The sequence below is a fragment of the Dermacentor variabilis genome, chromosome 9, assembly GCF_050947875.1.
Source record: "Dermacentor variabilis isolate Ectoservices chromosome 9, ASM5094787v1, whole genome shotgun sequence".
Classification (NCBI taxonomy): Eukaryota; Metazoa; Arthropoda; class Arachnida; order Ixodida; family Ixodidae; genus Dermacentor; species Dermacentor variabilis.
Window position 1 is genome coordinate 125350915 of NC_134576.1, and position 21668 is coordinate 125372582.

Below are 21668 nucleotides of genomic sequence, written 5' to 3' on the forward strand. Positions count from 1 at the left end.
CTCGTGGTGGATCATAGAGTTCCTCACCATATTACCTAGAGGGAAATCTGGCGCTGCTCCGCTGTGGTATGCATGGGAATGCCGGTATATTGTGACTTCGGATTGGCACCGCTCTCAGAGAGCCAGGACGCCTTGAAGACGCGCCTGGCAAGCACCGTTAAGTCTGTCACAATGTCATTTTCTACCAAAACAGCACGTAAACAGCTGTTTTAGCTTTATTATTACACAAAAACGTGTTTTGTTTAACTATGAGAACTTGTTATTACATGTACAATTGTATGGTGCGTAAAAAGTATCAGCGGGCCGCTAAAGTTGGAGTACAGACGACAAGATTCGCGCTCGCTTTGAAGCAGTTTGTTGTCTGTTCTTGCTTTTCTTCGCCTGGTCATGCATTGTAGGTGAGTAAAGATATAATACGCGTGAATGGAAACATTCCATAAAAATTTTACTTTACGAACGCGTTATTTGTGTAGCCATATCCACGTTTTAGACAAAGCCTCTTACAACACCAGTCAACACAAGCCTCGCAGACACATATACCGTCATTTCCATGAGGGCACAACACCCCTTAGGAAACTCCCATAGACGGTGGCGCCAGATTTCCCTCTAAGTGTTATACAGTGAGAAACTATGTGGTGGATGGCTCTTGAATAACTTCTCAAACGTTCGCATAAATCTCTTGACGCTGTCATTATTTTTGCATTGTGCGTTCTCGGAATGAGGCTAACGCGGCCTCGAATAGAACCCACGACCTGGCGTATAGTTAGCAGCAGCAGGCTGCAGGCCCTCACCCAACACGACCGGTCTGTTTAGTCCGGCAAGCCGGAACGCAATGCGACGAAACCGTAACATAACGTGCTGTGTCGTCTTCACGTTCGTGCCCTCATACCTTCCGCCCCCCCCCTCCCCCCATTCCCAGTTATTCCGTAACGTTAAACTTCCTTCACGGTGGCTTTGTCCGCGCCTTTCTTTTGCGTCCCTTCGAGGCGAACTGCCACGCGTGACCGCTTATTGCTACGTCACGCAGCGTCAAATTGACACTGCCGGAGACTGACGTTGTGTGATGTAACGCGAGCGACAGCCTCTCAGCCAATCAGGAAGCAAACATGATGGCTGTTCTGGAATGTGGCAATATCGTTTTGCGCGAAGCCGTTACAGAATGACCGTCCGCGCCCTAAAGCCATGCCACATTTCGTCCTCAACAGAAATGTTTTAAGGTGCAGCCTTTGTGTACTGTACGCAACTTCTCAAACCAACAGAAAAAAAGAAAACGAGCGCGTTTGTTTAGAAAAAGTTTAGTTCAACAAGAGACGATGCAAATGCTGAGTCACAATCAGGGGCACAATCTTGCGCTTAGAAAACGTTTATTTGAACAAGGGTCCATGGATACGAACGCTGAGTCACAATCACGGCAAAATGGTGCGAGGACGATAAGATATACAAGAAACGAAGGATTGTATACATAGCACATTCCCAAAATAGTGTCAGAGTCCTTTAACGAATATCCAGACATCCAGGACCGACAAAACTCTGCTGATTGGCCATCCGCGACAAGCAGGTTCTAGGCAGATATTTCTTCAGTAGCTTTGAGGAATGCGAAGTTACTCTACCAGGGACTAATAATCTCTTTCATAGCATAGACTTTTGTTAAACTATGTTCGCTGTTAACATAGCAAGAAAAGCTACAACATCAGTTTCCATATCCAAAATTCTTGCATGCTTAGTGTGCCGAAAGACTTTCTTTACTGTTCCGTAAACAGAGCCACGCTGAAAAACTACGTCATTAAGTGCTTCGTGACAACGAAAGTTGCAGAAGTGATGTCTGATGACCCATGATGATCTCCGAGAATGCGACGACGACATTGAAGCGTAACGGTGCATTGGGACGTGATTCATAAGTCCGCACATGTTATCAAAGCGAATAGATTTCTTTGGCTCCCGGCCGCCGCGGCTGCATTTCTAGGGGGGGGGGGGGGAGGAGGGGAATGCAAAACCACCCGTGCCCCATGCGTTGGGCGCACGTTAAAGATCTCCTGGCGGTCAAAACTAATCCGGAAGCCCCCCCCCCCCCCCGCCCCCGCCTTTCCCCCTCTACGGGGTGTCTCGTAATCAAATTGTTGTTTTGGCACGTAAAACCCCAGAATGCAATTCGATTTCTTTGGCTACCGTGGCAGTTTTGTCAATCTGACCGAATGACGCCGTCGCTCGAGGAGAAACGGGGGATTCCTCCTTTCGGCTCCGCGCCTGGGACGTGTTGCGGCAGGGACACATCGGATTCAGCTTTCTTCGCGGCACTCTCTCTCTTTCCGATTGGTGTGCTTAGAGGTAAACAAGCAGTGGGAACTAGGAATATAGGTTTACGGGTAGAGAGCTTCTGCGTTGTTGTAAGAGGTTTCGAGAGCGTTCCTCGCCTAGCAGCGTGTAATGTTGCGTGCAAGGGACTCCTGGCTACCCGTGCGCCTCGGTGCACCTTGTGAAATCGCCTGGCTTCCCGAACCGGCGTCGTCTGCAACCAATTTCGATCGAAACACTGTAAAGCCTTTTGGGATGCGTTTATGTATGTGAAAAGTATTTAGAGTGCCTTTGTTTCAAAACCTTTATTGTGTACCAAGAGACACAAAAAAAGCTGTTATGTTTTTTTGCTTATTGTAAACGTATAACGATCTTATAATAAGTAATCGTGTAATTCCTGCACACCAGAGTATTGGTGAGCCTTATGATATGTGTCAATAAACTTCCCCTTGTATAGAATGTATATAGCCTTTGGGGCCCGAATTCACAATCTTTTCGTTCGTACGCGGGCTCTTTGCCATTGGACGGTCGGCGTCGGTAACAAGATGTCAGGCATCAGGATCGACGGTAATTTTTCTCTTACGAATTCAATTCTAGCGTAAAAAAAAGATTTTGTGAATGCTGGCCCAGCTTAAAAGCGAGCGTTCCAGCTTAAAAGCGATCGACACCTTAAAACAGCAAACAGAAGGAAGCGCGAGAAGAAAAGACGTGTTTTCCTTGCGCTCGCCGGACGGCTGCAATAAGCTTTGCATGACTTCCAGGAAAAAAAAAAAAAAAAAGACGATGAAATTCTACTTTTGACAGATTCCAGGTGATGTTCTTATAGCAATTTCTTGTATTCTACACACAACAGTAAACATAAGTTGATTTTCCTTTTCTTTTTTCTTTCACTGCGTGCACAGGTTCGTGCCGCCATGGTGGTCATTCTTACTTCTGCTAGGCGGTGAGCAGGGAACACCGATTTCTCTGTGGTGACTGTTTGGGCATGTTGGTAGGACATGAATGCAGCTTTTTTTGCGCACAAGACGAGGACGTAAGAAGAGGCCGAGACAACACGAGTTGTCAGCAAAGAAATCGTAATCAGTTAACCCGAGAAATCATCGAAGCGGAATTGATCCGACATGTGTGGCGATACCTGTGTGTCGTCGAAACCGTTCATCGCACTTTCCAGCAAGGAGCTATCCTTCTTGCATAGAGATGGGAATTTCCTGCGGGCTGCGCATCCGTGATGTGACAGGGATTATGTTATATATGTGGTCACTTCTTCGAAATAAAACAGTGTTGTAAGTCTGCGCTCGTGTGCCTCAGCCTCTTCTTCGTCCTCGTCTTGCAAGGCGCGCAAAAAGCTGCATTCGTGCCGATTTCTCGCCGGCACTCGCCGCACTGGCGCTGCATGTCCGATTCGGAACAGCGGCGCGCAACGTCTATGCTAATTAATACAGGCCCGGTGTTTAGGCACTACGAAATGTTTTAGGCACCTATAAGAGGCACTACACGCTGTCATTCAGGGTCATATTGTAGGCCCCAAATACCGTCCTTTAGGCACGTATGGGCTCAATTAATGAGATCTTTCACTGTGTATCTGAGGATAAATTACGTATTTTTTTTTTCCTAAGGAACACAGTTCACTGAACACAGCCCACTGTTTAGTGCAATTCACTTTATTTTCTCGGTAAAAACGGAATGAGGCAAGGTGCGTGAAGCTTTGAAGATTTATCTGAAATTTAGCGCGACTAGACGCACACGAGAAAAAGTTGTGAAAGCAGTGGCAAACAAACGCCGTCTTCAAGATTTTGAGATTTCGTGTTCAGTCTTTTTCTTTTTTTCGCTAAGTATTGGGCTTGTGTGCAGAAAAAGACGGAACGCCCAGCATCAACCGACGTGGGGGGCATATATATTTGCACTTCGGAACGCGCGATGATCCAACGAGCTGTGCGAATTCCAGAATGTTCGCCGGTCAGAATCTCCGACAGTTCTTTCAGAACCGAAAAAGGAAGAAAAAACCCCTGTATTTCTGTCCGAGGAAGATAGAAGTTTCGGACTGACTCTTATCAACCACACTTCCATTGGGAAACGAGGCGAACCTTTCCTGAATGTCCAAAATGAGCCCCGCGTTCCGGGTCAGAGTTGCGCCCCAGCGTTCAAATTTCTCGATGATGTCGGCTAAAAACGTGGAGCGAGCGCTCGAATACGCAGTCACCTTCAAGTGTATCGGCGCGTAGCGCAGTTTCAGCCCTTCTCACAGCGATGCTGTCGTCTACTGCAAAATTGTTAATAACAACCTTTGTACCGGCAAAGTGTTTGAGATAATGAACGGCTACCTTTATCCTAGTTATCTATTGGGTTGATAACATTATAAACACAATAAGATTAGGAAAAAACACAAAGAAAGCACTTTTATGCTCTGAAAAATTCAGTATAGGCACCAACAGCGAAATAGGCATGTATAGGCACAAATAAAAAGGTCCCTACAATATTTCTAGACCGTAGTTCGTGGTTACATGTTAAATGGACACGATTAGGACTTAGCAAAAAAAAAAAAAGAATGCATATTGCTTAAAAGCTTCGGTCTCTAGTAATTACTGCGAGAGACTATGCAAAAGAACGACCCTTTCTTCGGTTTCTCGTCGAGAAAGTGCGAGAGATGGAAGGGTGACGTCACAGCCGCATCTCGCAAAGCCGCGCGTGTGCCAAAAAGAAATGGTAAACGAACAAGAAGAATAAAAAATGGCGGCGAGGAGCAGAAACGGAAACGGGAAGATGGACGGAACGTGAACGCCGTCGTGTCCGCCGAGAGAGTGTCCGGCAACAATGGCGGAGAAGTCCGTGACACGCATATACCTCCCTTTTACCACCGCCTCTTTCTCTTTCATTTTTTTTTGTCTTGCTTCTCTGCCTTTACAGTGCCTTTCTTTTTTTCTTCTTTCTCCGTGCTGACGCATAAGAAGACATCGAGGGTCAAGGAATCTTCGCGTGCACTACACACACAAAAGAAAGAAAGAAAGAAAGAAAGAAAGAAAGAAAGAAAGAAAGAAAGAACGTCTTGTTGATGACTCCAGGCAAGCGTATGCCACGTGCTGCCCAGAGACATATATATATATATATCTATATATATATATATATATATATATATATATATATATATATATATATATATATATATATATGTGTGTTTCTTAATCTCCTATGGCAAAATTGAAAATTGAGAAGGACTGCCGATAAGCGTGGCCGTGCGCCTCACGCTTTGTGACGTCGCTATATAATAATGCGTCGTCACATTGAGACGAAGAGCCTCGCCGGCCTTGGCCCACACGGACGCAATTGTTTCACGCGTCGCATTAGGAAGTCGTTCGCGGTGGCGAGCTGCGTGTATACCAAACTCCAGCTCAGTATTCCCCGGTCGCGGTCACTTTCGGAGATAGCGCCACGTACACTATCGCTGTTGCGTGACCCTAACGACTGGCAAGATGCCTCACAGGGGGAGAAGGGGGCGGAATTAATGAAATGCAGCGAAGTGCACGCTGACGCCACGAAAAGCAGGGGTTAGCGTGGCTGCTCAATTTGCTCATTTCTTGTAGCTTCCACCCCCGCACCCGAGACTGAGTCGAGCAGAGGCGGTAGTACTGCGACAACTCCAGACCGGATCGCTACCGAGCCCGAAACTGTTGAATCGCATGTACCCCGAGACATATCCGACAGATATGTGCAGAGTCTGCCGGAGGGCGACCGCAGACTACACGCACATCTTGTGGGACTGCATTAAATATCCAGAAGACGCTAACTCAAGAACACTCCCACCGCGGCTCGATGCAGCCGCGAAGAGCTTCGACCGAGACGATCAGCTCTGGGCCGTCCAGCAGGTCCTCGAGGCGCTCGAAAGGCACGGACCCAGCGAGCCGGCAACGGCGAGCGGAGACCCGCGCCGAGTAACGGCACCTTCGAGGATGACGTAGGCCCTCGTCGGGGCGCGCGAGCGCCCAACTGCAGGCATACATAAAGTTTCTCCAATCCAATCCAATGTAGCTGAAATGAAGAAAAGATGCTGAAAAGGGAAATGAAGGTGAGAGAAAGCACGACTCGCCGCAGGTGGGAGTCGAACCCACAGCTTCCGCATCGCTTGTGAGGTGCTTTACCATTGTACTATACGATGCCGACGGCCGCCTTCCCTTACACTTTATTCGGTATTTGTGCATGTGGTGCTATACATCTAGTCCTGGGGCTGTTAGAGAGCGCCTTCTAAGGGCCTTGGCGGCGAATTCGGAACATCCTTTCATGTGCAGGCGTAAGCACGCGACCCGTCGCGGTATGAGGTGGCCATGGCGTTGCGCTGCTGAGCTTTCAGGACGCGGGTCCGATTCCCGGTTGCTGCGGCGGCCCCATTTCGGCGGGAGCGAAATCCAGAAGCGCTTGTGTGTATACCGTGCATTGGGTGCACTTTTCAAGAACTCCGGGAAAGGTGGTCAAGATTAACCTGGAGTCCCCCTACTATACGGCGCTTTCTACAGTCAGATTGTGGTTTTGACACGTAAACCTCCAGAATTCAAAGAGCAGGCAACTTAAACTTAGAAGCAGGCAACGTGAATTTAGGAGCAGGCAACGTGAACTTAGGAGCAGGCAACGTGAACTTAGGAGCAGTTAACGTGTACTTAGGAGCAGGCAACGTAAGCTTAGGAGCAGGCAACGGCCAACAATCCCTCGTATATATACTGCCTCATGGCGCCAAATCCGATGCCCTTGCTACGCGACGGGGAGAGGAAACTATAGGGGAGCCGAAGGGTTCGATTTTAATGCGATAGGTTTATTACGCTGGTTGGGCGATCTCACGCAATAAACTGTGACACGTACACACCCAGTGACCCAAGCTATATCTCGGGCCGATAGGTATGCGCTGGCTGTTTGCTGTCTTGCCGAATGGACAACAGTGACCACTGACTGGGTTAGGGAGCCGAATACACAACTCGCTGCTGCCTGGCCTAGTAGCCAACTTGGGTCAACGGATATACGGGCCGCTGGGTATATGTGCCCAAACAGACAACTTCGGCACTGCGGCTGCGACAATGGCATGTGCGCATGCTTGTTAAGTTCCACAGAATTGACACAACTATTCCTCACTGCCGCATCAATCTATTTAGCGTGATCTTACGAACCGGAGACAAGCGAAATCACTTTCCACACTTCACTGGTGCGACGGAAAGACAGAAAGGCAAGTCTGCAGTCAATGAAAACTGCTCGACGTTAGCTGAGAAACATGTTTTCGCTTTTTACTATGTTTGCCGTTTTTTTTTTTTCTCACTCTGGTAGCTGGGCTTTCATGGGACGCTAGTGAATGAATGAATGAATGAATGAATGAATGAATGAATGAATGAAAAGATTTTGATGAAGGTATCGATCGACATATGCACAAATTCGGCTTCATCGAGCTCACACCAGCCTCCACGTCGGGCAAATTCCCGAACGGTGATGACGTTGAACCAGATTTACAACGCTGTGAAAAGTTTGTCCGATATCCTAACCTAAGATTATAGATAATTTACAGCGAATAGGTCTAGGAAAAATAACGTTCTAGTGAAGATAAAAGAACAGAGAATATTACTTAAGAAAAAAAGAAAGAAAGCCAGAGAGAACTGTTCAAAGTTCTTTCAGGAGTCCCAGCTAAGCTATAGGAGAAAGAACGTATAACGTCTCATGTGGTGCATGTGAGGGCACGAATCTACAAAAAAAAAAAAACAATAATAATAAAGCTGGTACGGGAAAACAGAGAGGGAGAAGAGATTTTCTCCGCAATAAGTGATCGCCATTCAGCGCGCTCTCTCCGTCACTGATGTAGCACAGCCCGTCCCGCATCCACGATGCAGCCGTTAGAACTCCGGCGACGTGAGCATTTCGAAATACCTTATAGGTCGCCGCGGAAAGTCAATGACGTGCTACATAGCTGAGAAGCCTTCGGTCGCCCGCACTGCTCTCTCTCTCTCTCTCTCTCTGCTGTATTTTTTCGAAACATTTTTTTTTTCCTGCATCGACCGTTACCTCTGTCGTGGCCTTTCTTTGCCGTCGCCCGACATAAAGACCGCGAAGAGGCGTTGAGCAACAACAGAACCACTGGCGTGGCCTGCGCGACGTTTACGGCACTTTGGCGACACTCAATCGGCTGATGCGCGAGCTGTGATGGACTCTCGTGGAGCGAGGTGACTTGGAAACTTCAAAGAAAGCCCACGTGCTAGAGCTTTGCGCGAAAGTTTTGTCAGTCGCGAGCGATTACCCTAGGGAGAAGGGGGGTGGGCGAAGAAAGCGCGCAGGGAAATTGAAAACGTGGAACAATTAGATGGACGCTTCGGCGGCTGGAATGCGAGACAATGACGCGGAGAACGAAGCGCCGCTGTGGCTATATGCTGTAGTATGAGACGACGCGCTCGCTGGCGCCCCCTGATGACTGCTTGGGGAATCGCTGCGCCGTCTGCTTGTAGCGTGTTTCTCGCCGAACGACTCGTCGTACTCGTAAACAGTGGGACGCGCAACGCGGGCGAAAAGGGGGCCCGTGAGACAATATCGACGCTCGTTCATCTCTGTTCGCCACCCTGAGCAGTATTATCTGACAGATATTCTAAAAAAAAAAATGGTGGCGTAACGGCTGCGCCAATTGCGCCAAATTGCGGCGAGAAGCGACGCTTTGCGCCATGCTGCGCCAAAACGGCATTTTAGCGGAAAATTGCGCCGAGCGTGCGCCGTATAGTATGCATGAAAGCGAAGCACTCCTTCCGTCGATGCTTCGCAGCTAGCAAACTGAAATAAAAACTAACAGCACGCTATCATCATCATCATCATCATCATCATCATCATCATCATCATCATCGAAGGAAGCAGAGGCCCGCGAACTCTATGGGCCCGTCGGAGTCGTCTGCTTCGACATTCGCGCATTTTTCTCTGACGGACCTACAAAGTAGTGCCGCTGTAGCGTCTTCCTGGCGCTTTATTTCGGTGGTCATCGAATTCGCTTAGTACCGCGGAGTTTGCCGAAGGAGGGTGTCACATTCTGGGATTAAAGGCAAACTTTTTCGATGTTTGTGGGTGATAGCGGGGCTTTGTAAACGAGCCGTTTCGATCAGAATCGCACGTGGTGCGGAATTAAGAATGGCGTCAGCGTGGTGGTAACAACTTTATTGAGACTCTGCTCAGTTATGACCTGGCAGGCCCGAGTCCTAGAATGGCCCCTCACGAGGAGCGACCCTTTCGGCCCAGGCAACGAGGGCTTTTTGTACTTTTTCTTCCGGCGTTCTCAGCAGCTCTTCCCACGTCTGTTGTGAGGCGAATGTGGTACACGGCGAGAGGCACCACTTCGAGTTTCGTTGACACAAAACTTCTGCGTCGAGCTTGTCGCTGCGCTATTTCGGCGAAATAGTCTTGCCGACGCAAACGCAAAACCGTATTTGCAACTGGCGCACGCGCAGTGGCGCTGACGCTCTTATCTTTTTGCTGCCCCTATCTGAAAGTTCGTGAATGAGTAATGTGCAAGGCCTGACGTGAGTATACGGCATGATGTCATGTTCAAGGCAGGCGCGCGGACTCCATCAGCCTTGCCGTGAGCCTCTATATGCCCACAAGCCGTGACTGGTGCACTGTGTTGCATCCTCGTTTAATGAACACGTGTTTGTTGATGATGTGTCTGTGGTGCCTTGTCTGCGCCGTATCGACGTTCCCGGCCGTATCGCCCCGTGTACGTCGCGGTGTGGTCAGGAGCGCCGCGTCCTTTGCTGACCGTGCTTGCAGTTGTAAGGCTCGGGCAAACCCGTCTTAAGAACGTATCGACTATATCACCTAATACTTGCGCGGTATACGGTAAGCAGACGTGCGTTGGATCCTGCGCCAAAAGTGCTTGCTGCTGCGCGAAATCGGCTTTTTGCCTGCGCAGCACCTGAACCGAAAGGTGAAATGGCTGTTCCGCCACTGTAACAAGAAAGACAAATCCTTGGCTATTTCTATACATTTTTCTGCAAGAGTATACTAGAGGGTACTCTGCTGGTATATATATATATATATATATATATATATATATAATCGTCACATACTTTGTTGTATGCATTAAATGTGTGCTGTATAACACCTGTGTTGGGGTATGAATTCCAGCAGTCTTTTCCGGTACCTGTGATCAGGTGCCCGAGAAGTATCTCACATGCTATATAGCACAGTTCCCGCAGACGCTACAGCCAGAGTGACACGGCCTCCGAGATTGGGCGCGCAATCCTTGGAGCGTTTAGCATTGTTTCGCCGGAAACCCCGACGATGCTGCCTAACCGTGCGGAAAGCTACGAGGAGGCCGACAGCACAAAAGGTTCGCGCCGACGCGATGCCAACTGGCCGCTTCACTTCGAGAGATTGTGACGCAGGCGGTGACTGTCGAACGATTAGCCGGTCAAAATCGCTCGCGCGGCTAGAAAACCTAGAACAACAACAACAAAAAAAAAACACACACACAAGAAACAGTGAGGTGGGCAGGAAAGCGCGCGCACACGCACAGGCGCGCGCCTAAATGACGTTTGACCTCTGACCTCTCTGGCAGCGGACCGCAAGTCCTGTTTCTTTGCGCGACAGCTCGCTCGAAAATCGTTCGGCTGCGATCGAAGCGCAAGCTCTCTTACTCTCTCTCTCTCTCTCTCTCTCTAGGATAGACTGCGGCTCGGAATGCACACACACACTCCGTATGCACTCGTTTTGATTCACTGGTTGAACGGGGCGCGGTGAACTTTTCGCCCTCGGCCGGTTGCGAAACGATGGCGTTAACCAGAGTCCCCGATTCTTAAGAGTTGTGTCATCGTTGGCTTTGTTTCTGCGTTTGTCGCTGATTGACGCGCTGACCTGCTTCCCCCTACAAAATGCCGTGGCGCGTTGGCGCATAACGACCGAGTGGTTCAACAAACAAACAAACAAACAAACGTAAACAAGGCACGCTAACAAATGAACTCCCCCTCCCCCCCCCCCAAGTGAGAAATTAACATATAAATATTCGGCGATTTTCAGTCACGAACACGTTTTTCAGATGCGACTATCATTCATTCATTCATTCATTCATTCATTCATTCATTCATTCATTCATTCATTAACTAAATAAATTAAATAAGCAAGTAAATAAATAAATCAGCTTATTAGCGACATATATGCTGGATAGTCGGCTGGGATAAAAGTCGATAAGAGGACCCACCTTGACTCGGTTCGAACTTTCATTGAAATATCACTTCAACGATTGCCTAATGGGAGAATTTATGCGTTTCACGATGGTTGGAATAAAACAAATCGCAGGTAACCTCGAACTAAAGTTTGGTCTCAAGACTGTTCAGCAAGCGAAAAGAAAGAAAAAAGAAGAAAAAGAAGAAAACATATGCGAAGTTGACAAGATCTATGGTAACAACCAGCATCAAAGTGCGCACATGAGCACTTAAATGCACTTCACTCATGCGGTGGCGTATTTTTTAAATATATTTTCTTGTTTTTCATCCTTCATTTATCCAGGCAATGTCATATAAAGGATAGGTGGCGCCACCATCATGAATTTCACGCACTACCTGCCCCCCCCCCCCCCCCCCCCCGACGCCGGCATGCATTTTCCTGGCGACCCATCCGGGTCTGATTAGTTGTTTATCGGCAAAGAAAGATGTCGTACCATTCCAAAGGACCAAAAAAGCTCAACTCTGCAAGGTCTGGCGACTTTTCCTGCCCCAAAACTCAAACTGAAGAGAGAGAGAGAGAGAGAGAGAGAAAGGGAGAAACACGCTCGAGTACTTAGATTTATGACCCGTTAAAGAAGCCCACGTTGTCAAAATTATTCCAGTGCCCTCCACTAGGTATCCTTCGTAACTCGCTGGACAGTTTCAGGGCGTTAAAACCCTCACAGTTGAAAATTTTAAAACAAGATGGGGGGTCTCGAAAAAAGAAAATATACGTTAAATGTGGTCAGCATAAGCATTAAACTCGTCTGTCGTGTACACAAAGTGAGTCACAAAGATCGTTTTCCTTCACCATGCGGAAGTACGAAAGGTGGAGCAAGTTTTATTAAAGGAAAAAAAAAAGAAAAGAAAAAGAAATGTCAACCGACTGCATAACGCGAAGCTACGAAGGAAAGCCGTAAGGGGTTTCTCGGAAAGCTTCCCAGTGGAAGGAAAAAGTCCTCCCTGGTCCCGGGATCAAACCTGGGACCAACGCCTTTCCGGGGCGGTCGCTGTATACGATCCTGGCTAATCAGTAATCAGTGTGGCTATACTACACCACAGAGCGAGCGTGAATTAATCGACGACCCGAAGCGCAGAGACGCCAAATGTGACAAATATGGCAAATCAGTTCTGCGAAAGACCGCAAGGTGGAGTTAAGGCTCACGATATGGAAATATAATCATCCACCAGACTGTGTGTATTATTATTATTATTATTATTATTATTATTATTATTATTATTATTATTATTATTATTATTATTATTATTATTATTATTATTATTATTTGCTTTGAAAACATACGTACACTAGACAGGAAAAGAGAAGCGAGGGCACAACGCCTGCCTACTCTTCAGAAGAAAGGAGTGTGTAATAGCACGAAGCTCCTAAGGAGACCCAATGTGGGTTTCTCAGAATGAAAAGTAGCCGCTCTTGCACCGAGTCGGAATGGGCCAAATTTATTCGTTCAGACAGCCGTTCGCGCAGACTGAAAGGAATAGCCGAACAAAGCTCCGCTTTAAGAAATAACAATAATTTACTAATCTACACTTAACGTTGTTCTTTACAGTCAATTTAAACGTCGATCGGACATTCATCGGGGACGACCAATCAACCCACGATGTCCTCGACAACTACCGATAAGATACAGCGTTTCGAAGAAAGTTCTCCAGCGATGCAATGGTCGGATTCCCAGCCTACTTTTTCTTTTTCCAGTGACGAAATGACCGCGTCCAAAGCTTCCGTCGCGGGATGAGGTGAAGGCGTGTTCGCGCATCCAACCGAGAATTCGATCCGGGCCCGATAGAACGCTTTCGAATGGACGCTTCAGAATTACGTATCCGCAGTTTTCCCGATGACACAACCGATACGCTGACCGCGGTGGAAAGAAACACAAGACGTTGTGTAAGCACGTGTCGATTGCGAGTCTACGACCCGGCAATTTCACGCGTCGCCAGAGACTCCCGCGGGAAGCAGCAGTGGAAAGATCAGTGTGTATTGCTGCGTCAAAATAGAGAGAAAGAGAGAGAGAGAGAGAGTGGGAGGGGGGGAGGGAGGGAGAGGGAATGTTGGAGGATGGAGATGGAGCGTTGTATTACGTAATAACGCCGCGAAAGTGTCGACTCCGAGTACAGAGCTCCGGCTCGACAGGGAAGCAGATACACAAGGTTCAGAGGGGAAAGGTTCAGCGAACCGTCTGCAACGAGAACCTTTTCCACGAGGTGATGCAACGGCTTATAAAAAGCGGCACGCTTGTTGCGCGAAGGTGTACGAGGGGCCCTTTTTTTTTTTTTTTTTTTTGCAAGCGCCAGCTGCGGAGAAATTGCTTCGCACTCTCCCATAGACCCCCCCCCCCCCGCGCTCTCTCTTTTTCCGCCTCATGAGCTTCGTTTTAATGCACTCCCCCCCCCCCCCCTCCTACGCCGGCATCACTTTCGACATCGTCACGAGGAGCAGTGTATAGGTATACTGCGGGAGAACAGCGTAAAAAAAAAAATTCAGAGAAGAAAAAAGAAAGAGGGAAACGGCGGTTTAGGGGCGTGCGGGAGACATTAAAGCGTAGGCGAACGCGAACGTGGTGCGATGCGATACGGGGATCGTCGCGGCGTCGACCTGGCGTGCTTTTCTGCGCGGAGTCGAGTGACGTACAGTGTGGTGCATACCGCAAAAGGGCCGTTTCGATGGAACGTGTGTTCGGGAAGCGAAGCTATAGGAGAGCAGAGAGAGAGAGAGAGCATAGCGTTTACTCTGCGCGATACTTTCATTGCTCAACGTTTAGGCGGAAAACTGGAGAAGCGATAACAGCGCAGCGCCCCTTACCCCACGCACGCATCCCCCTTTCCTCCCCCCCTCTTCGCAAAAAAAAAAAGAAAAAATGATCCAAACACGTATACCGCCACGCGGGCTGAAGACGGATTCTCGTTGTACGACGTGACTGATAAGGCAGCGACACGACTTATCGCGGTCGCATTAGCGACGCGGTCTCCTTCGCGGACCTAGCTTTTTTTGATCGATACGCGCATATCGATTTAGAAATATTCGAAAATCTACATGTAAACTAAGACGAGTGTAGACGTGTGTGGACATGGCAGGATCTATTAGTCGTCGCTACGCGATGTCTTTCTTCCTTTCTTTATCTGTTTGTTATTACTTCAGGGGGCGCAGCGGAGGCCATCCCTATAGGCTTTGCGGCGGGCCTTTGATGTAGAGGCGAGGCGAAGAGCAAGCGGTCGAGAGGGCAGAACCCGCTATCACCTCGTTAGGGCGGGGCGACTCATTTCGAAAAGATGCACTCAGCGAGAACGAGTACGTCGGAGAGCAGCGAGATAAGAAGCGGGGCGACGACTCTTTCTCGTTCTCGCGCTCCCTCGATAAACGTTAAAGCGCGCAAGTGCGTACTGCCGCGCTCAGTCGTTTCACTGTTAGGCAAGTTACAGGTTAGCCCATCTCGTGACGAATTACTATACTGCGGTTAACTGAGCACGAAGCTGGCGGACAGACACACACGCGCGAACCAGACGAGGACGCGTGAGCTGACTATCAACTGCGTCTTTGTGTCTGTTCGCCACTTTGCGCTGTAAGTTGTAGTTAGAATGCGAGGCCAACTATATAGCCCTGCAGTTCGTTCTTCGACAGTGACGAATTACCGTCGTCGTCTACAGATAGGACGTAAAAATTAAGACGTCTGCACCGAGTGCAGGTGGAGCGGCTTCGACGGGACGGCCAATTTGTTGGATGGAGTACTGTGCGGTAGGAAGGATTTTGGGCCGCCTGGAGTTCTTTAACGTGAACTTAAGTCTAAGTACGCAAGTGCTTTTGCATTTCACCCACATAGAAATCCGGCCGCCGTGGTCGGGATCGAACCCACGACCTCGAGCTGAGCAGCGCGGCCGGTCAAAATTCACCCCCTATTCAGATGCACGTGAAACGCAGAAATGCTCTCGTTACATAACCAATCAATCAACCGATTTTGAATTAAATTTGCCGCATTTAGATGAAGCAAAGCTAAGTGCTATACAGACTGTAGAAACTGATTTTTTTTATTTTGTTTTGAACCTGAATTGCCCTAGAAAATTGCCAGAAATCGGCAACTATCCTAACAAAAATAACTGGCGCACAACGTTTACAATTCTGTAATTCTGTGGCTTAAAACAGATGTCGCGGTTCTGTAAAGTCCATCTATTGCAGAGCATGTAAAGCGGACGAATTTGAATTACCAGCTTGCTTGAGACATCGCTGCGATGCTTACGAAGCCTTTGCAAAACTCCTGCTCAGAAAACCGTGGTATATGTTGCAGAGTGACGTATGACAAATCAAACTTGTCAGCTTCAGACGACTCAGTAGGCGAACCTAACGTGATTGTAATATCGTTTTTCTGAACGTTGAGTTACGGAGCTATAGACTTGATACTTCGAACTGTTTGCAATCTCGGTATTTCCGTGAATTTTTCTGTAAGATACCTATTACTTAAATCAGAAACCGACTTCTTACAGTCGGCTGACTTTAGCATTTTCATTTAAATGCAAAGAATCTCACGAAAATCAATGCAACGAACGCCGAGAAAACCGGCTTGTTCGTTCCCATGTGTTTAGAAAGAAGCTTCCGGGGTAAATATTCATCCACGCTTTATATATGGTATGACTCGCGTACAAGCAAGATCACGCAAACCGCGCCTCTATTTGCTGTGCTTTATGCCGCGTGTGACGCCTATGGTGACAAATTTCGTGCACATAACACAATGTAACAGAACGTTTCAGAAGCACGTTACTACGATTTCGTCTACAGAAAGGTATACGCGCGTAGCTGCAGTTGGATCTTATACATGCGTAGCAATAAGCTCAATCTTGTACCATATAGCGGTGCGGACTACCGGAAGAACGAGCACACATACAGACAGAGAGACGAACGGACGAACAGACGAACAGACGGACGGACGGACGGAGAAAATCGATTGATGGATCTATAAATAGCAACACATGTAGATAGATAGATAGATAGATAGATAGATAGATAGATAGATAGATAGATAGATAGATAGATAGATAGATAGATAGATGCGAAATGCTTTAGAAACGCTGTATGGCCGTTAGTAAGGCTTTCTTAGCTTTTCGAATACAGAAAGCGCGCTTTCATGTGATTGCCACTTGACGTTTATGGACAGCATCGACGGCTGATGGCCCCCTTTTGTCGGCATCACAAGGTTAAATGAGAAGCTGTAATTTCGCGCTGTTCATGAAGTCCTTTTATGTGAAAGCTAACAACGAAGCTAGAGGACGAACGGTTCGAGGCATAAACGTTATCTCGAGAAGGAAAAATGCTAAAAACAAACAAAACAAAAAAATCAAAAGACCGGATTCAGCGGACTTGGCAAACGCTTTCACGGGAGGTGGCTGCGGCGTTAGCCCGTTGTCGCGTACAATGCGCATTCAGCCACCCGTCACGTGTAGAGGCGCATCGCGCCGCCGCAGACGGCTTCGAGGGCATGGCGAATCGGTTTCTCCGGCCCCGCCATTGGTGCTTTGACGCCTTGACGCCACGTTGCGTGCAACAAGCGGGATCGCGGTCGCCCCCCGCCTCGCCTCGAACACGCGGAAAAACGACGCTGCGCACTGCATGGGGGCAGCGCATTCGCTCGCTGTGACGTCAGATCCGCGACGCCCATCCGTTGTCCCGGTAACTTTTGACAGCAGAGAGGGCACGAACGAAATCACGCGGCCTGCGGCTATGGCGCCAGGGTTCTGTAGCGGCCCATTAGAGGAGACTCGTCTGGCCGATCCAATTCTGCGGTCACACTCGAGGCATGCATTAAGGCGATAGCGTTAAGGAGCCCGTGTCGCAGAAAACCCGGCGTCGGCGTTGGACGTCGTTTCGGCAAAAGCAATTTCGAACCAAATTCCGAACCACGCATCACCATCTCCGAACCACGCATCTATCACCTGATTGATAGTGTGAATATTGTTTGAGTATAGTGGTCTATTGTTGAGTAGCCTTTACGGAATCCTGCCTGGTCCTTTGGTTGACGGAAGTCTAAGGTGTTCGTGATTCTATTTGCAATTACCTTAGTAAATACTTTGTAGTCAACGGACAGTAAGCTGATCGGTCTACAATTTTTCATGTCTTTGGCGTCCCCTTTCTTATGGATTAGGATTATGTTAGCGTTCTTCCAAGATTCCGGTATGCTCGAGCTCATGAGGCATTGCGTATATTGGGTGGCCAGTCTTTCTAGAACAATGTGCCCACCATCCTTCAACAAATCTGTTGTTACCTGATCCTCCCCAGCTGCCTTCCCCTTTGCATAGCGCCCAACGCGTTCTTTACTTCTTCCGGCGTTACTTGTGGGATTTCAAATTCCTATAGACTATTATCTCTCACATTATCGTAGTGGGTGCTACTGGTACTGTATAGATCTCTATAGAACTCCTCAGCCACTTGAACTATCTCATCCATATTAGTAATGATATTGCAGGCTTTGTCTCTTAACGCATACATCTGATTCTTGCCTATACCTAGTTTCTTCTTCACTGCTTTTAGACTTCCTTGTTCCTGAGAGCTTGTTCAATTCTATCCATATTATAGTTCCTTGTGCCAGCTGTCTTACGCTTGTTGTTTAACTTCGAAAGTTCTGCCAGTTCTATTCTAGCTGAAGGGTTAGAGGCTTTCACACATTGGCGTTTCTTGATCAGATCTTTCGTCTCCTGCGATAGCTTACTGGCATCCTGTCTAATGGAGTTACCACCGACTTCTATTGCACACTCCTTAATGATGCCCACAAGATTGTCGTTCGTATCTTCAACAATACGGTCCTCTTCCTGAGTTAAAGCCGAATACCTGTTCTGTAACTTGATCCGGAATTCCTGTATGTTACCAGCTATATTCTTATTAATCTGAAATCCGACTCTTGGTTCTCGTGTCTCCGCTAAGCCCCGGTAGCACAGGACGTGCCCGCTTTTTAGCACTGTATATGCTTCATTTGTCCTCCTAACTTCACTGAGCTCTATTATGTCCCATTTACTGCCCTCTAATTCCTCCAATAGCACTGCTAGACTCGCTTCACTATATAACGTTCTAGCGTTAAATGTTGCCAGGTTCAGATCCCAATGGCGGCCTGTCCGGATCCAAGGATTCTTAGCACCCTCTGCTGCATCACAGGTGTGACCGCCGCCGTGGTCAGTTGCTTCGCAGCTGCTGGGGACTGAGGACCGGGGTTCGGTTGTTGTATTCATATAGGAGGTTGTGGCCAAGTGCTGCACCAGGGTGGCCAATCCTGCTCTGGTGAGGGAGTGCGTTACCGGTTCTGGTCACCGGGGTCAGGCCGCACTCCTGGCCTGTTTATGCAATTTTATCAACACGCGGATTTTTTTTATCCGGTGGAAAATTGCGCGGCACCGGGATTCGAACCACGGTCCTCTTGCACGCGAGGCGGATGCTCTACCTCTAGGCCACCGCTGCTTTATTTTCTTTATTGCATGGAATTATCGGTACTGTCAAACCAACGCAGTTACATTACATATGAACATACAGGAGAAACAAATTCACAGATAGTATACAGTCCAATGACAGTTCAATATTCTGGCAAACAAACACAAGCGTCCAGACGCGAAATCCATACAGGGACGGGATCATATGTAGCCACCACACTACGGACTTGAGCAGTCTCTTCTCGGAAGATAGATCTTGTCGAGCGAGGTGGCTGGGCATGTCTGTCCATCATTCGACTTCTCCATAATGAATACAGTCCTAATAACATAAACAAATCATATGGTGTATTACTGACTGTCTTTTTGAAAGGAAGGAACCGGATACCATAACATGTGAGAGGAAAGTCCTTTTTTATAGTTCTTTGTAAAATGTCCCAAAAAAGAAATGCGTCACGACAAAGTATAAAGCAATGTTCTACGCCACCGCTGCACCATCAAAGTTGCTCATACCTTGTCTCTCATTCTTTGCAAAGTTATTCCTCGGTATTTTGAGAACGGCAGCCCACAAACAAATGTATTGGAAGAAAACACCGACATCGCATGTGCTTTACGTTAGCTCTTCTCGGACTGAAATATTAAATGTGCGAAACAATAACAGGAGATCGACCCACGCAAAAGGCCGCGTTTCTACCAGAAACGTTTCTACCAGCCAGCGTTTACCGGTAAACACTAGAGGAACGCGAAATGCGAAGGTTGTGGGATCGTTCCCCACCTGCGGCAAGTTGGTTTTTAAAGCGAAAGCTTTACTGGCCGCGAACTTGCGATTTCGCTGTGGCGGTGCTCCGAGGAGGCACATGACGTCACAATGCGCGCCTAGCCGCGGATATTTCTCTCTCTCTCTCGCTTCCTAGTCACTACTGCGCATGCGCCTCTAGTAGCACCGAGCCACAGGTGTTCCGCCGCTGCGCAACGTCCCGCCTTGCCGCTTTTGCCGTTTGGTATGACGTCACACCGAGTTCCTCGTCGTTGCGCTCGCCTCCGCTCGCTTTGCCAGCTGCGTTGTATGCCTGATAACATGTAGGAGGATTGAAAAGGCTAGCTCGCGTGCGCCGCAACCACAATTGAGGCAGCAGTATGGACGGCGACAATTCTGATAAGCAGGAGGAGGCCTGGAATCAACATCGGAACGAGATGAAGAGGAAATGAATCGCCCAGAAAACAGACGAACAGCACGCCGAACGACTGGCTAAACGCCGCAACATAGCTAGACAACCAGACTAACCTGGACTTGCAATCAAGATTAACCAAGGCTAACCATGCTATGCCTTAGCTTTCGATACGTATATCCTGACATAGCCGAGCTAAGCCACTGCCATTTTTTTCATCCACTTTCGTTTCCATGAATTTATCGGTCGTTTATTTCATTTATTAAGCACAAGTAATTTCGCCTATGTTGTACTTGGTGTCAGTGTTTGTTGGTTTCTTATGATAAATATATGCAACAAAGGGAACACGACAACAGTCCTGTGCCTTTGCTTGACAAAAACAAAAAAACAACAACAAAGGGTTTCGTATGTAGCGTCAGGTATGCACATATGAGTACGAGTGTACCTTTCGGGCACCTTTTAATCTTATCTCAAGCAACTTATCTCCTCTCAGCTGTCGTTGAAAGCGAAGTAATCGCTGGGTGAGGTCCTTTAAACGTCGTACGAAAAGACAGAGTGAGCGTGGTGCCCACTTCGCTGTCGTTCATGCTTCTACTCCCCTGTGATTCGTTATTGTGATTTGTTTTGGAAACGCATATACACTTGACAGGAAAGGGAAAGCGAGGAGCAGGCTGGCAACTGCCGCCGGAAGGGGGCGCAACGCCTGTCTAGTCTTCGGAAAGGAGGAGACAGAAACATGGAAATGGAAGATAGGAAGAAGGGGAGGTAAGAGCCCACAGCACAATATATAACCCGCTAACACCTCCAGCGTATCATTTAAGCTTGTACCTCTCTCTCTCTCTCTCTCTCTCTCTCTCTCTCTCTCTCTCTCTCTCTCCGCCACGGTATCCCCAGATGCTATGGCGTTGCGCTGCTGAGCTCGAGGTAAAGGGTTCGATTCCGACACAGGGCGAAATGCAACGGCGGGGGGGGGGGGGGCGAAATGTAAGACCACTCGCGTACTTCGATGCAGGTGCACGTTTAAAGAGCCCCGAGATGGTCAAACTTAACCCAGAACCTCGCACTACGGCGTGCCTCTTAATGATATCATGGTTCTGGCACGTGAAACCGCAGAATTATTATTATTATTTTTCATCGTAAAAAGGTAGTTTGGTAATGCAGACCAACCTATTTCTCTCTTTAGTGTCTCTTTAGGTGTGAAAAAAGCCGACTGGGCCGGCAACATTGTTTTCAAGAATCTATAAAATCTACAAACTTCAAGGAAGACATTGCACATCTTGTGCTCTGTAAACCGTTGCCCACCCCTCACGTAAAGCCCCTAAGCAGGAGGAACCTTTGAGGCAGTGGAAATAAATAAAAAAAAAAAAATGCCACTGCCAATGCGACCGCTGTCAACCCGCGTATATATACTACGCCTTCGAAGACCACCATTCTATACGGCGAGGACAGCTGTGAACAAGGCGACCCTATGGTATAGAAGCGAAGGTACAACAACCACAACAACGACAGAAAAAAAAGCTGTCGAGTCAATTTGGCACTTTGTGGAGGCCAGCGCGTGGCGTAAGCGGGACGCTTCGCGTGCCCGCGCTGCGAGTTG

General features: G+C 48.1%; 1 protein-coding gene across 1 annotated transcript in view; it reads right to left on the reverse strand.

The window, feature by feature from the left end:
* The window catches only part of LOC142557430 (uncharacterized), a 156728-nt gene that overhangs the window by 13278 nt on the left and 121782 nt on the right, over positions 1-21668 (reverse strand). The gene's annotated exons all lie outside the window — the stretch shown is intronic.